The sequence below is a fragment of the Psammomys obesus genome, unplaced genomic scaffold (genome assembly GCF_907164565.1).
Source record: "Psammomys obesus unplaced genomic scaffold, mPsaObe1.curated_primary_1811, whole genome shotgun sequence".
Classification (NCBI taxonomy): Eukaryota; Metazoa; Chordata; class Mammalia; order Rodentia; family Muridae; genus Psammomys; species Psammomys obesus.
Window position 1 is genome coordinate 41019497 of NW_026585644.1, and position 14414 is coordinate 41033910.

A 14414-nucleotide genomic window follows, 5' to 3' on the forward strand; every position below is an offset into this window, starting at 1 on the left:
TGTTTATTCACTTTGTATCCAAGCCATAGACCTCTCGGCTTATCCCCGCCCAATTCCACCCTTCCTTTCTAATCTCCTCCCGTGCCCCTCCCCAAGTCCACTGATAGGGGAGGTCCTTCTCCTTTTTCCTCTAACCCTTTCTTATCAAGTTTCATCAGGACTGGCTGCATTGTCTTCCTTTGTGACATGGTAAGACTATTCTCCAATCAGGGCAAGTGATCAAAGAGGCAGCCACTGAGTTCATGTCAGAGACAGTCCCTGTTCCTATTACTAGGGCACCCACTTAGACACTGAGCTGCCATGGGCTATGTCTGTGCAAGGGTTCTAGGTTACTTCCATGCATTGTCCTTGGCAGGAGTATCATTCTCAGAAAAGATCCCTGTTGCCAGGTTCTTTTGCTACTGTTGCTCTCCTTGTAGAGCTCCTGTCCTCTCCAGGTCTTTCTATCTCCTCCATCTTTCATAAGATTCCCTGCACTGGGCCCAAAGTTTGGCTATGATGCTCAGCATCTGTTTTGATACCCTGCTGAGTGGAGTCTTTCAGAGACCCTCTGTAGTAGGCTCCTTTCCTGTTGTCTCTTTTCTCCCTCTTCCATCCAGTTTGCCTTTCTCAATGAGGATTGATCATCTTACCCAGGGTCCTCCTTCTTGCTTTGCTTCTTTAGGTGTACACATTTTAGTATGTTTATCTATACTTATGTCTAATATCCACTTATAAGTGAGTTTATACCATGTCACTCAAGATGATCTTTTCTAGGTGCCACCATTTGCCTGCAATTTTCATTATTTCATTGTTTTTAATTGTTGAGTAGTATTCCACTGTGTAAATGTACCACAATTTCTGTATCCATTCCTCCATTGAGGGACATCTGGGATGTTTTTAGATTCTGACTATTGAGAATAAAACTGCTACAAACATGGTTGAGAAAAATGTCCTTGTTGTGTACTTGGGCATCTTTTGGATATATGGCTAGGTGTAGTATAGCTGGATGTTGAGGTAGCACTATTCATAATTTTCTAAGAAAGTGCCAGATTGATTTCCAAAGTAGTTGTACAAGTTTATATTCCCACCAGCAATGGAGGAGGGTTCCCCTTTCTCCACATCCCCGCCAGAATGTATTGTCACTTGAGTTTTTCATTTTAGCCATTCTGATGGTTGTAACGTGAAATCTCAGAGTTGTTTTGATTTGCATTTCCCTAATGACTAAAGACTTTCAGCATTTCTTTAAGTGTTCCTCTGCTATTTGATATTCCTCTATTGAGAATTCTGTTTAGTTCTGTATCCTATTTAAACTGGATTACTTGATTTGTTGCTTTTTAACTTCTTGCGTTCTATGAATTTTCTGGATTTTCTCTTTCAGATATAAGTTTGGTGAAGATCCTTTACCAGTCTGTAGGCTGTGGTTTTGTTCTGATAACAGTGTCCTTTGCTTTACAGAAGCATTTTAGTTTCATGAGGTCCCATTTATTGATTGTTGATCTTAGAGCCAGTGCTGTTGTTGTTCTGTTCAGGAGGTTGCCTCCTGTGCCAATGAGGTCAAGACTCTTCTTCACTTTTTCTTCTAATAGATTTAATGTGTCTAGTTTTATGTGGAGGTCTTCGATCCACTTGGACTTCAGTTTTGTGCAGGGTGATAAATATGGATCTATTTGCATTTTATACAAGTAGACATTCAGTTAGACCAGCACCCTTGTTGAAGATGCTGTCTCATTTTTCCATTGTATAGTTTTGGCTTCTTTGTCAAATATTAAGTTTCTGTTGGTGTGTGAGTTAATTTCTGAGTCTTCTATTCAATTCCATTGCTCCACCATTCTTTTTCAATGCCAGTACCATGCAGTTTTTATTACTATTCCGCTGTACTGCAGCTTGAGATCAGGGATACAGATACCTCTAGACAATCTGTTGTGTACAGGATTATTGTAGCAATTCTGGGTTTTTTGTTTTGTTTTTCCATATGAAATTGAGAATTTTTCTTTCTAGTTCTGTAAAGGATTTTGTTGGTATTTTGATGGAGATCACATTGTTTGTAGATTTCTTTTGGCAGTTTGGCCATTTTCACTTCATTAATCCTACCAATCCATAAACATGGGAGATCTTTCCATATTCTGATATCTTCTTCAATTTCTCTCTTCAGAGACTTGAAGTTTTTTTCAAACAGGTCTTTTGCTTGCTTGGTTAGAGTCACACCAAGGTACTTTATGTTATTAGTGGCTCTTGTGAAGGGTGTAGTTTCCCTAATTTCTTTCTCAGACCTTTTGTTTTTTGAAAGGAGGGCTACTGATTTGTTTTGAGTTAATTTTGTATCCTTGGAAGAATCTTTGAAGTCGCTTATGAATACTGTCATATCATCTGTGAGTAATGATGCTTTGATTTCTATCTTTCTAATTTGTATCCCCTTGATCTCCTTTAGTTGTCTCATTGCTCTATCTAGGACTTCAAGTACTACTTTGAAGAGATACTAAGAAAGTGGGCAGCCTTTCTTTGTCCATGATTTCAGTGGAATTGATTTAAGTTTCTCTGTTTAGTTTGATATTTGCTATTGGCTTGCTGTCTATTTTCTTTACTATGTTAAATACGTGCCTTGTTTCTCTGATCTCTCCAAGAGTTTAAACATGAATGAGTGTTAGAATTTGTCAAATGCTTTGTTGGTATCTAAGGAGATGATTATTTTTTATTTTAGTTTGTTTATACGGTGGATTACATTGATGGATTTCCATATATTGAACCACCCCTGCATGCCTGGGATGACACCTGTTTGTTCATGTTGGATGATATCTTTGATATGTTCTTGGATAACATTTGTGAGGGAGTGTTTTATTGACTATTTTTCTGTCAATGTTAATAAAGGAAATTGGTCCGAAATTTTCTTTCTTTGTTGGGTCTTTCTGTACTTTAGGTTTCAAGGTGACTGTGTCCTTATAGAATAACTTTGGGTAATGTTCCTTCTATTTCTACTTTGTGAAAGAGTTTGAAGAATATTGGTATTAGACCTTCTTTGAATGTCTGGTAGAATTCTGTACTAAAACCATCTGGCCCTGTGCTTTTTTCACATGAAAGTCTGTTAATGACTGCTTCTATTTCCTTAGGGGATATAGGAATATTCAGTTTTGTTGTTTTGTTGTTGTTGTTGTTGTTGTTGTTTTGTTTTTGTTTTTGTTTTGTTTTTTACCTGATCTTGAATCAACTTTAGTTAGTGGAATCTATTAAGAAAATTGTCCATTTTATTTAGATTTTCAAATTTTGTGTCTTATAGGCTTTTGAAGTAAGACCTAATGATTCTTTGGATTTCCTCTGTGTTTGTCATTATGTCCACTTTTTTATTTCTGATTTTGTTGATTAGGATAGTGTCTCTCCACCTTTTAAGTAGTTTGGCTAATAGTTTGGATATCTTCTTGATTTTCTCAAAGAACCAGTTCTTGGTTTCATTGATTCTTCGAATTGTTCTCTTGTTTCTAATTTATTAATATCAGCCTTGATTTTGACTGTTTCCAGCTGTTTACTCCTCTTTCCTGTGTCTACTTCTCTTTTTTTCTAGGGCTTTCAGGTGTGCCTTTAAGGTATTTGAATGAGATGGCTCCAGTTTCTTTATGAAGGCACTTAGTGCTATTAACTTTCCTCATTGCACTGCTTTCATTGTGTCCCATAAGTTTTGCCTTCACTTTCACTGAATTCTAGGAAGTCTTTTATTTCATTCTTTATTTCTTTCCTGACACAGTTGTCCTTGAGTAGAGAGTTATTCAGTTTCAATGCATGTTTAGGTTTTTTGCTATTTTTGTTGTTAATGAATTCCAGCTTTAGTCCATGGAGGTCTGATAAGATACAAGGGATTATTTCAATCTTCTTGTATCTGTTAAGGCTTGCTTTGTGACCAAGTTTATGATCAGTTTTGGAGACAGTTCCATGAAGTACTGAGAAGAAGGTACATTCTTTTGTTTTGGGGTGAAAGATTCTATAGATGTCTATGAGGTCCATTTGATTCATGACATCTGTTGGTGTCATTATTTCTGTTTAATTTCTGTTTTGTTGACCTGTTCTTTGGTGAGAGTGGAGCATTGAAGTCTCCCATTATATAGCTAAAGCTTTACTAATGTCTGGTTGAAGCTTTAGTAATGATATAAAAGTATCATTATGTGGGTATCCTTGTATTTTAGGGCATAGATTCTCAGAATTTAGATGTCTTCTTGGAGGAATTTTCCTTTGATGAGTATGAAGTATCCTTCCTCTTCTCTTTTAAGTAATTTTGGTAGAAAGTCTATTCTATTAGGTATTAGAATGGCTATTCCAGCATGCTTCTTGGGTCAAATTGCTTTGAAAACATCTTCCAGCCCTTTACTCTCAGGTACTGTCTATCTTCATTGCTGATGTGTGTTACTTGTATGCACCAGAATGATGGGGCCTTAGATGCATAAACTCTGTTAGTCTGTGTCTTTTTATTGGAGAGTTGAGTCCATTGATGTTGGGAGGTATTAATAACCAGTGACTATTAGTCCCTTTTTATTTTTGTGTTTGTTGTGGTACTGTGTTTGTGTGCTTCTCTACTTTTGGTTTTGATGTAGTGAAGTTCCTTATATCCTGTGGGGGGTTTTTGGGGGGAGAGTAACTTCCTTGGGTGGGATTTTTTTCTTCTACTATCTTCTGAAGGGCCATCTATGGAGATTAAAAATTTTGCTGTTCATGGTAGCCTGGACTGGCATCTATGGTCTCTTAGGGTTTGCAAGACAATTGCCCAGAACCCTTCTGGCTTTTATGGTCTCTGCTGAGAAGTCTGGTGTGATTTCATCTTTTAATATTTTTTCTTTGTTCTGTATGCTTAATCTTCTGATTATTATGTGGTGTGAGGATTTTTCTTTACTGGTCTAATCTATTTGCTGTTCTGTAAGCCTCTTGTATGCTTATAGACATCTCTTTCTTCAGATTGGGGAAATACTCTTCTATGATTTTGTTGAAAATATTTTCCAGTCTTTGGAGCTGGGAATCTTCTCTTTCTTTTGTTTCTATTAGTCTTAGGGTTTGTCTTTTCATGGTGTCCCTGATTTCTTAGATATTTTGTGTCAGGAATTTTCTGGATGTAACTCTTTAATGGATGCATCGATTTCTTCCATTGTGTCTTTTACACCTGAGATTCTTTCCTCCATCTGTTGTATTTTGTTGGTGATGTTTACCTACTGTTTTCTTCCCTAAGTTTTCCCTCTCCAGGATTTCTTCAGTTTGTGCTTTCTTTAATGTTTCTATTTCCATCTTTAGATCTTGAACTGTTTTGTTGATTTACTTCACCTGTTTGGTTTTTGTATTTTCCTGCCTTTCATTATGATTTATTCGGTTCCTTCACCTGCTTGTCTGAACATTCCTGTATTTCTTTCAATGATTTTTTTTATTTCTTTTCTAAAGGTTTCAATCTGTTTGACCATGTCTTCTTGTATTTCTTTATGTATTTTTTCCCTGTCCTCGATTATCACCTTCATAAGATTAGACTTAAAGTCACTTTCTTGTGTTTCAGTTGTGTTAGGATATCCAGGGCTGCTTGACTTTGCATAGCATCTTTCTGAGGATACCATTTTGTTTGGCTTTTGTTGATTGTGTTTTTTGCTGACTTTTAGCCATCTGGTCAGCTCTGGGGTTACATGTTAGATCCTGTTACTTATAGAAATTCTCACGGATATAGGAAAAGTTCTGGCAGGAATCTGGATATTTTACAGGTGCCCTTCTCAGATTGATGGGAAGGGCTGATGGGTGGTTCTCAGGGAATTGTTCACAAGTCTCTTCAGATGTTTGATTCTGGAGACTATGTGGATCCCTCAGGAGCTCTTGGAATTCTTCTTTCGCCAAAGGAAACCCGGCAATCAGCTGCCCTGTTTCTTGCTCTGAGGTTAGTGAGCCCAGGCACTGTGCTCAGACATTGTGTTTGCTCGGTGCCGGAACCTTTTAGAAGTCCTGTTGGTCTCCTTAGAGAGACTGGTTGAGGCTTGGAGCAGTGTCTGGGATTGCTTCCTTGTGTCCAGAGCATCAGGAGGCCCATTTTTGGAGCTATGTGCCAGAATGGTGAGGTTGGACCTCTAGTTTGGAACCACATGCCCCTTGTACTGGAAGGTATCCACACCACAGGATGGTGAGAGCAGATTTCCGAGATTGGGACTGAGAGCACCCAGAACCCAGAAGGTGTCCAGGACGGTGGGCTTGGGCGGGTGACCTAGAAGCAGGCATGCTGGGCAGGAGCCTAGAACTTTTCTCAGTATTAGCTGAGTAGCCTGAAGCTGGGCCCTTGTGTTTCCCCATGGGTTCTCCTCTCACCTGAGAAACCCAGATGTTTGAGTTTTGGAGTCCACAATATGTATGGCCAGTCACTCTGCTCTCACTGCTGAGCTGCTTCTGTTCAGATACTCTGTTTGGTTGGCACTTCCAGGATAACCCTCTTTGTTCATTTCTAAGCCTTGGTTGTTATATTAATGTAAGTGAATTAGTATAATGGCAGAAGATCTTTTCCACCTACATGTTATTTATTGATTCATTCATTTATTTATTTACTTTATAGAAAAAGAAAAGTTTTATGTTAACTGAGAGCCCAATGAATTCACTATAATATCACAAGTTGGGTAAACTCCCGAAAATTAGTTTAAAGATGGTGAGTTTCATAAACAGCAATTGTTACTCTTATTTATATGCTAAAGTATTGTATATAATTCTAAGTGTTTGGGTCTACTTTTCCTATATAATAAGGAATTCCTAGATGCTCTGAATTTTCATTTTATCAGATTATGAAAATCTTGCCAAAATATGAGGAAGTTTTGAAGGCGTAAGTTTGTAATTTTGTGAAAATATAGGATGGAATATAAGGATAAGAAAGTCTCCTTCCTTCCTTCCTTCCTTCCTTCCTTCCTTCCTTCCTTCCTTCCTTTCTTCCTTCCTTTCTGGTTTACTTTAAACTTTCTTTCCTTTCTTTTTTCCTTCTTTCCTCCCTCCACCCCTCCTTTTTTCTTACTTCCTTCCTTTAATCCTTTCTTCCTGCCTGCCTCCCTTTATTCCTTTCTCCCTCTCTCCTTCCTTCCTTTCTTGCTACCTTCCTTCTTTCATTCCTTCCTAAATGATAGTCAGGCCTTGGCGTTGATTGGAAGCTCAGCAAAATAAGTTACCAAATAATAAAGAGTTTCTCAGTTATATCAACTACATAGCATCATTATTTAAGTCTGCATCTTTTGCCAAAGCGCTTTTGACTGTGTTTCATGGTGTGTACTGATTTTGTACTAAAATAATCTCCTCCTGTGTAGCCCTTGGCAAATTTTTAGTAAATATCTTCAGGTGATTCTGAAGGCCATTTATAATTAGAAATCATTGACATAGAAGAGCTTTTCAGTTATAGTTTCTGCAGTCTGAACACATTTAACTTACTGTATAAGACAGTCATTTATTTCTAATGGAGTTTACCTACCTTTTTCATTCATAAAATAACACCAATTACAAATACAATTAACATGGAATAATATTTTACCATTACAGGCTTATGCAAAGGTGAATTTCTCCCAAGAATAGCTCTGGCTAAGTTCCAATTCTTTATTCATTCTGTAAGCAATAAGTAGAAGGCTGTGGAGAGACCATAGTGTTGGAATAGACTCAATTTGTGCTCCCTTCACTTCCTGGGGGTGCTCTTCAAAGGATGTAGTCTTTGTAGGATTACATCATCATAGTTTCAATCTCATCTCCCTCTATCTCCTCCTTCTTGCCATCCTCTCCTCTCCCTTATACATATAGTCATACCTCTCTTCCTCTTTATCTCTCTCTCTCTCTCTCTCTCTCTCTCTCTCCCCCATCCTTCTGTGATTATCTGTCTACATGTTTTTTTCTGTGTGCCTGTGGTGTCTGTATGTCTATCATTATCTGAACTATGCAGGTATATACTAAGCATTGAAAAAAATGAGTTGCCATGTTTTATCACTGTTCTATTCATGGAGTTTGATAAATATGAGACATTCTGCTATGTACACAGATGGTCATGGTAAGGTTCTCATTAACATATTTAATATTTGTTTGGAAGGGCAGAATTGATAGTGAGAATAGTAAACTAATATATGAATTCCTCACAGTAGACCAAATTCACACCATTTACAAAGTTACAATTTGCAATTAGCAAGGTAAATGATGTCTATGCATCTTTAAATCAGGAGTCTTTGAAGACAAGGTGGCTTCCCATAATTAAAGTCTTTTAAAAGAACAAAATTAAACAACATTAATGTATATGATCAGACCTCTCTGAAATGTTTATCAAGTCCTTAAATTTAATATTGTTCCCCTGTGATTACATTATGTTATCCAGTACTCTAAACTTTGGATTAAGGCTATTTTGATAGACACAAAATGTGTGGGCTATTAGAAACTGATAAGTCAACTTAACAAGAGAAAGCCTGATGCATAAAAGATGCTATGAGAAAATAAATTAGATGAAACCAGTTGCTAGGAAACAGAAAAAACTAAGTGCATTAAAGTAGGTAGGGGAAACAATTTTAGGAGACTTACATATACACAAGATGGAGGCAAAGCTGATTCCTGTATCACAACACAAACTAAAAACACAGTCTCACAGTTACTGGGCTCAGAGAAAAAGAAAAGAGGTGGAGATGGAACCATTAAGGACTCAGATTTGTCAGCATCCCTAAAGCAGTTCTGAATGTGCCCTGATTCCATCTCAACTTTATGGTATCACTTCTCAATACTTCACTCTAAAGTAGAAAATTTTCATGTGGAGGAATAATTCACACTTAGAGCAAAACTAGAGAGAATATTGACACTAATTATCATAGTTTAAGGAACTAGAAGAAATATCACCTATTTTCTGGGTCATGGATCGACACACTGAATTTCAGTTTCAAGCAGGATGATCTATCCTCTCCATTATCAAGGAAAAGGGCTCTACACTGGTGGCTTCCTGGATTTTATTTTTAGCAGCTCCTTTTTATGAGGTGATATTCAGTGATTCCTATTTTTCATTCAGCACATTTTTTGACATTTTACTAAAATATTAATTTGTAAGCATAGGTTTCTTTTCTGATTATATGCATGGCATCTAGATTGAGTTGTGGGGTCAAAATGAGTATGTGTCTACATTCCATTCATGTATATGCTTTTCTTAATTCATTTTATTTATTCACTTATTGTGTGCATATCTGTGAGTACATGCATGCCACGGGTGATATTTAAAATCTAGTAGACAACTTACAGCATTTGATTCTTTTCCTTCCACTATGGGGTCCTGGAGGAATTCTGACTCAGGTCAACAGGCATGGACAGGAACCTCTTCCACTGAGCCATACCCCATCACTCCTTAAAGAAATATTTGAGCTTTTTTATAATAACATGTAGTATTTATATTCTTATTCCCTCATTGGTCAAAGAAATAACACAAAAGCAGGATGCATGGGTCAAAGCCAGATGGGGTCCTAGTGCTGAGAAGGGAAGTAGACATAAGCCCCCATTCCAAACCCAGAAGTTACCTACAATTAATGACCTCACTGATTACAAAAGAAAACTTAGTTTTCTACCACAGATTTTTACTAGACATACAAACCACAAAGAAAGTAAAGGTATGGATTGAGTTATGGGAAGAAAAGCCGCAATTCAAAAACATCTCATGATGCTGAGACTCTTATCCAAACTTTGGGCAGAGTGCAGGGGATCCTATGAAAGAAGGGGGAGATGGTGGTACCTGGAGAGGACAGGAGCTCCTTAAGGATAGCAACAGAACCAAAATATCTGAGCACAGGGGTCTTTTCTGCGTCTGCTACTCCACCCAAGGATTATTCATGGATGTAACCTAGAACCCCAGCTCAATTGTAACCCATGGCAGCTCAATATCCAAGTGAATTCCCTAATAAAGGGAACAGGGACTGTCTCTGACATGAATTCAGTGGCATGCTCTTTGATCACCTTCCCCTGAGGATGCTACAGCCTTGCTAGGCCCCAAAGGAAGACAATGCAGCCAGTCCTGATGAGACCTGATAAACTAGGGTCACATGGAAGGGAAGGAGGGCCTCCCCTATCAGTGGACTTGGAGAGGGAAATGGGAGGAGATGTGGGAAGAAAGGTTGGATTTGGAGGGGCTGAGGGAGGGGGTACTGCTGGGATACAAAGTAAATGAACTGTAATTAATATAAAATATAAAGATTTAATTAAAAAACAAAAATGAAAATATTACATGAAAAAATATTTATTTTTAAATTTAAAAAAGAAACTAAGAAATATACACTCCAAGAGAGTATATTCCTTATAGAAAGCTACTTGATTACCTTTCATTTGGACATTCAAGAAATATTCAAAAACATTCAGAACACTTTACTAGATTAAATTTTTAGTGATATTATGATAGCTCATAACTGTGAAAGTTACTATATAAAACAAAAATATTAACACTAAATACTGACTTACACTCAAACAGTGTTGAAGGAACCAAAATTAGAGACATACATGGTATGAGACCCTTTTTGCTTACGAAACTCAAATTCCAGTTGGGCTCACACAAAACCTATAAACAATACAGGACATTAGACAATAAAAATAAAGAAAGAAATGAGAGAGCATTGTAGTGCTGCAAATGGCAATAGTATGGCCCAGTAAGAAGTCTTAATAAAAAAATTAAAAAAAAATAAACTTCAAATAGATAGACCAAAAAAAAAAAAAAAAAAAAGAAGTCTATACTAAAGTAAAATCATACCCTTGATATAGAAAGAATTATTGAATATATAGGGAAAGCATACAAAGAGAGGGAATAGCAAATACAGACATCCAACTTAATAAAAAATGAAAAGAACAATTTACTGAACAGAGTGACCACAGAAGAAAGAAATGGAGTTAGTCACAGAATGACATGCCTAAGTATTGGTGCATTCCTATAATTATATCACAGGGAAGGTGAGGAAAATTGTTCAGGAGGTTAAGGTCAGTCTCAGCCCCATTGGACTACGTCTCAAAAACATTAAAAAAAAAAAAAACCTATGCTCTAAGAGCCAATAACCATGTACTTTGACAGCTATAGTAACAACTGTCATTTTTCTGATCAATTAGTAACTATTCTAAAAGTTTTGTGGTTTATAAAGGAAAAGATAGGTAGAGTTTCAAATTTAAGAATGAGTAACCACTAATCTAAATCAGAGGGAATAGAAATCATGTTCTGATAGTCAGCCAATCAGCAGTAACTATGACTTTTGAAAGTCAGCCAACAAATCAATGGCAATCATTGACCTGAAATTTACACCTATTGGTGAGAGAATCATATTCCTAGTCAATCATAAATTGCCTCAGCACAGTTTCCATGCTTCTGTAAATGTTCTGGTTACCACCAGCCTCATTCTAGGGAACACAGGTGTGTGGTGTGTGTGTGTGTGTGTGTGTGTGTGTGTGTGTGTGTGTGTGTGTGTAGCAGAGGGGTGTGGTCATCCCAACCCAAGGTCCTGGAATACAGAATCACAAGACTCAAAGTGTATTTACAAATACGTAGGCCATATAGCCAGGTTATTCTCTAACTTAAACTAACCCATTTATTCCATTCTTCATTCTGCCTCATGGCTGGTTATCTGTGCTCAGGTACAATTCACTTGTCCACCTGACATTTTCCTGGTTGAATATCCTGCGCCTGGCTCTCTCCCAGAATCTTCTCTGCCTGCTGGATGTCCCACCTTCTATTCTACCCTTTCGTATAGGGCATAATTTTTTTTGACAAGAGATTCCTTCTGTATTTTTTCCTGTTAGCCCAAATAAAGACTCTTTTTTACAATCCAAAACTATATAAAATAATAACAATTATGAAACATTTGAGTAAGTTTATATTCACAATGTCCAGTCCATATGTATTTGGAAATTTTGGAGAAAGTATTCTATTATCTATTCTATCATGGTGAGATCAGAGTTCTGTACCTAGATCATATTATATTATAGCTAATATTTAGCAACTTAAATTTGACTGCCTCTGACTTAATCTGATTGGCCTGCTCGTTGATCACCTCCCCCTGAGGGGGGAGCAGCCTTACCAGGCCACAGTAGAAGACAATGCAGCCACTTTTGATGAGAACTGATAGACTAAGATCAGAAAGAAGAGGAGAACCTCCACTATCAGTGGACTTGGGGAGTGGCATGCATGCAGAAAGGGGAGGGAGGGTGGGATCGGGAGGGGAGGAAGGAGGGGCTCATGGGGGGATACAAAGTGAATAAAGTGTAATTAATAAAAAAATTTTTAAAAAGTGACAAAAAAGTATCTTCTTTTTTTAATTTTATTTTTCCTTTCTTTTGCATTTTTTTTAATTTTATTTTTTTCTTATCAGTTACATTTTATTAACTCTGTATCCCAGCAGTGTCCCGATCCCTCAGATCCCTCATTCCCTCCCAGTCCCTCCCTCCCTCTCTCCTCTCCACCTTGCCCCTTGCCAAGTCCACTAATAGGGAGGACCTCCTCCCCATTCATCTGATCCTGTTTTACCAGGTATCTTCAGGACTGGCTGCAAAGCTCTCCTCTGTGGCCTAACAGGACTGCTCCTCCCTTGGGGGGTGGGGAGACCAAAGAGCCAGTCATTGAGTTCCTGTTAGAAATAGTCCTTGTTCCCCTCACTATGGGAAACCAATTGGTTACTGAGCTACCACAGGCTACATCCGAGCAGAGGTTCTAGGTTATATCCATACATGGTCCTTGGTTGAATGTCAGTCTCAGAAAAGACCCTGTGCCCAGATATATTTGGTCCTTGTGGAGCTCCTATCCTTTCCCCATCAGACTAACTCTCCTTCTTTCTTATGATTCCCTGTACTCTGCCAAAGGTTTGGTCATGAGTCTTTGCTTTGAAAACACTGCTACTTAGAGTCTTTCAAATGTGCTCAGTAGACTCCTGTCATATGTTCAGTGTACATCCCATCTGTCTTTCTAAATGAGGATTGATCATCTTACCCCATGTCTGCTCTCTTGATTATCTTTTTTAGGTGTACAGATTTCATTATGTTTTTCACATCTTATAGGTCTATATAAGTGAGTATATACCGTGTTTGTCTTTCTCCTTCTGGGATATTTCACTCAGGATGATCTTTTCTAGATCCCACCATTTGCCTGTGAATTTCATGATTTCCTCATTTTTGATTGCTGAGTAGTATTCCATTGTGTAAAAATACCACAATTTCTGTACCCATTCCTCTGTTGATGGACATCTGGGTTGTTTCCAGGTTCTGGCTATTACATATAAAGCTGCTATAAACATGGTTGAGCAAATATCCCTGTTGTGTATTGTTGTGAGCAAAGTTTGGGTATATACCGAGCAGTGGTATAGCTGGGTCTTGAGGAAGCACTATTCATAATTGTCTTAGAAAGCGCCAGATAGATTGCCAGAGTGGTTGAACCAGTTTACATTCCCACCAGCAGTGGAGGAGGGTTCCCCTTTCTCCACAACCTCTCCAGCACGTGTTGTCCCTTGAGTTTTTCATCTTGGCCATTCTGATGGGTGTAAGGTGATATCTCAGGGTCGTTTTGATTTGCATTTCCCTGATGACTAATGAGGATGAGCATTTCTTTAAGTGTTTCTCTGCCATCCGATATTCCTCTGTCGAGAATTCTCTGTTTAGCTCTGCTCCCCATTTTTTAATTAGATTACTTGGTTTGCTGCTTTTCAGCTTCTTTAGTTCTTTGTATATACTCGATATTAGTCCTCTGTCAGATAAAGGGTTAGTGAAGATTCTTTCCCAATCTGTAGGCAGTCGTTTTGTTTTGATGACAGTGTCCTTTGCTTTACAGAAGCTTTTCAGTTTCATGAGGTCCCATTTATTGATTGTTGCTCTTAGAGCCTGTGCTGTTGGTGTTCTGTTCAGGAAGTTGTCTCCTGTGCCAATGAGTTCTAGGCTGTTCCCCACTTTTTCTTCTAACAGATTTAGAGTATCTGGTTTTATGTTGAGGTCTTTGATCCACTTGGACTTTACTTTTGTGCAGGGTGATAAATATAGATCTAATTTCATTTTTCTGCATGTAGACATCCAGTTGGACCAGCACGATTTGTTGAAGATGCTGTCTTTTTTCCATTGAATGGTTTTGGCTTCTTTTCCAAAAATCAAGTATCCATAGGTGTGTGGGTTTATTTCTGGGTCTTCTATGTGGTTCCATTGATCCTCCTTTCTGTTTTTATGCCAATACCATGCAGTTTTCATTACTATTGCTCTGTAGTACAAACCCTAAATAACTTCAGTATAAATGTAAGACTATGACAAGCTGCTCTTCAACCCCATCAGAAACCTGAGAAGAAAATAACATTACCCAGTATGTACAAAATGCATGTAAGCAGCTTCCAAATATAAAAATGACAGACAGCTGGCTGTCAGGCCAGTCACCCAAAATTTCTCTATAACTCTGGAGCACCATCCTCAGCCTTCTGGCCCAGAATACCCGAAATACATACTTGTGAAGCAGG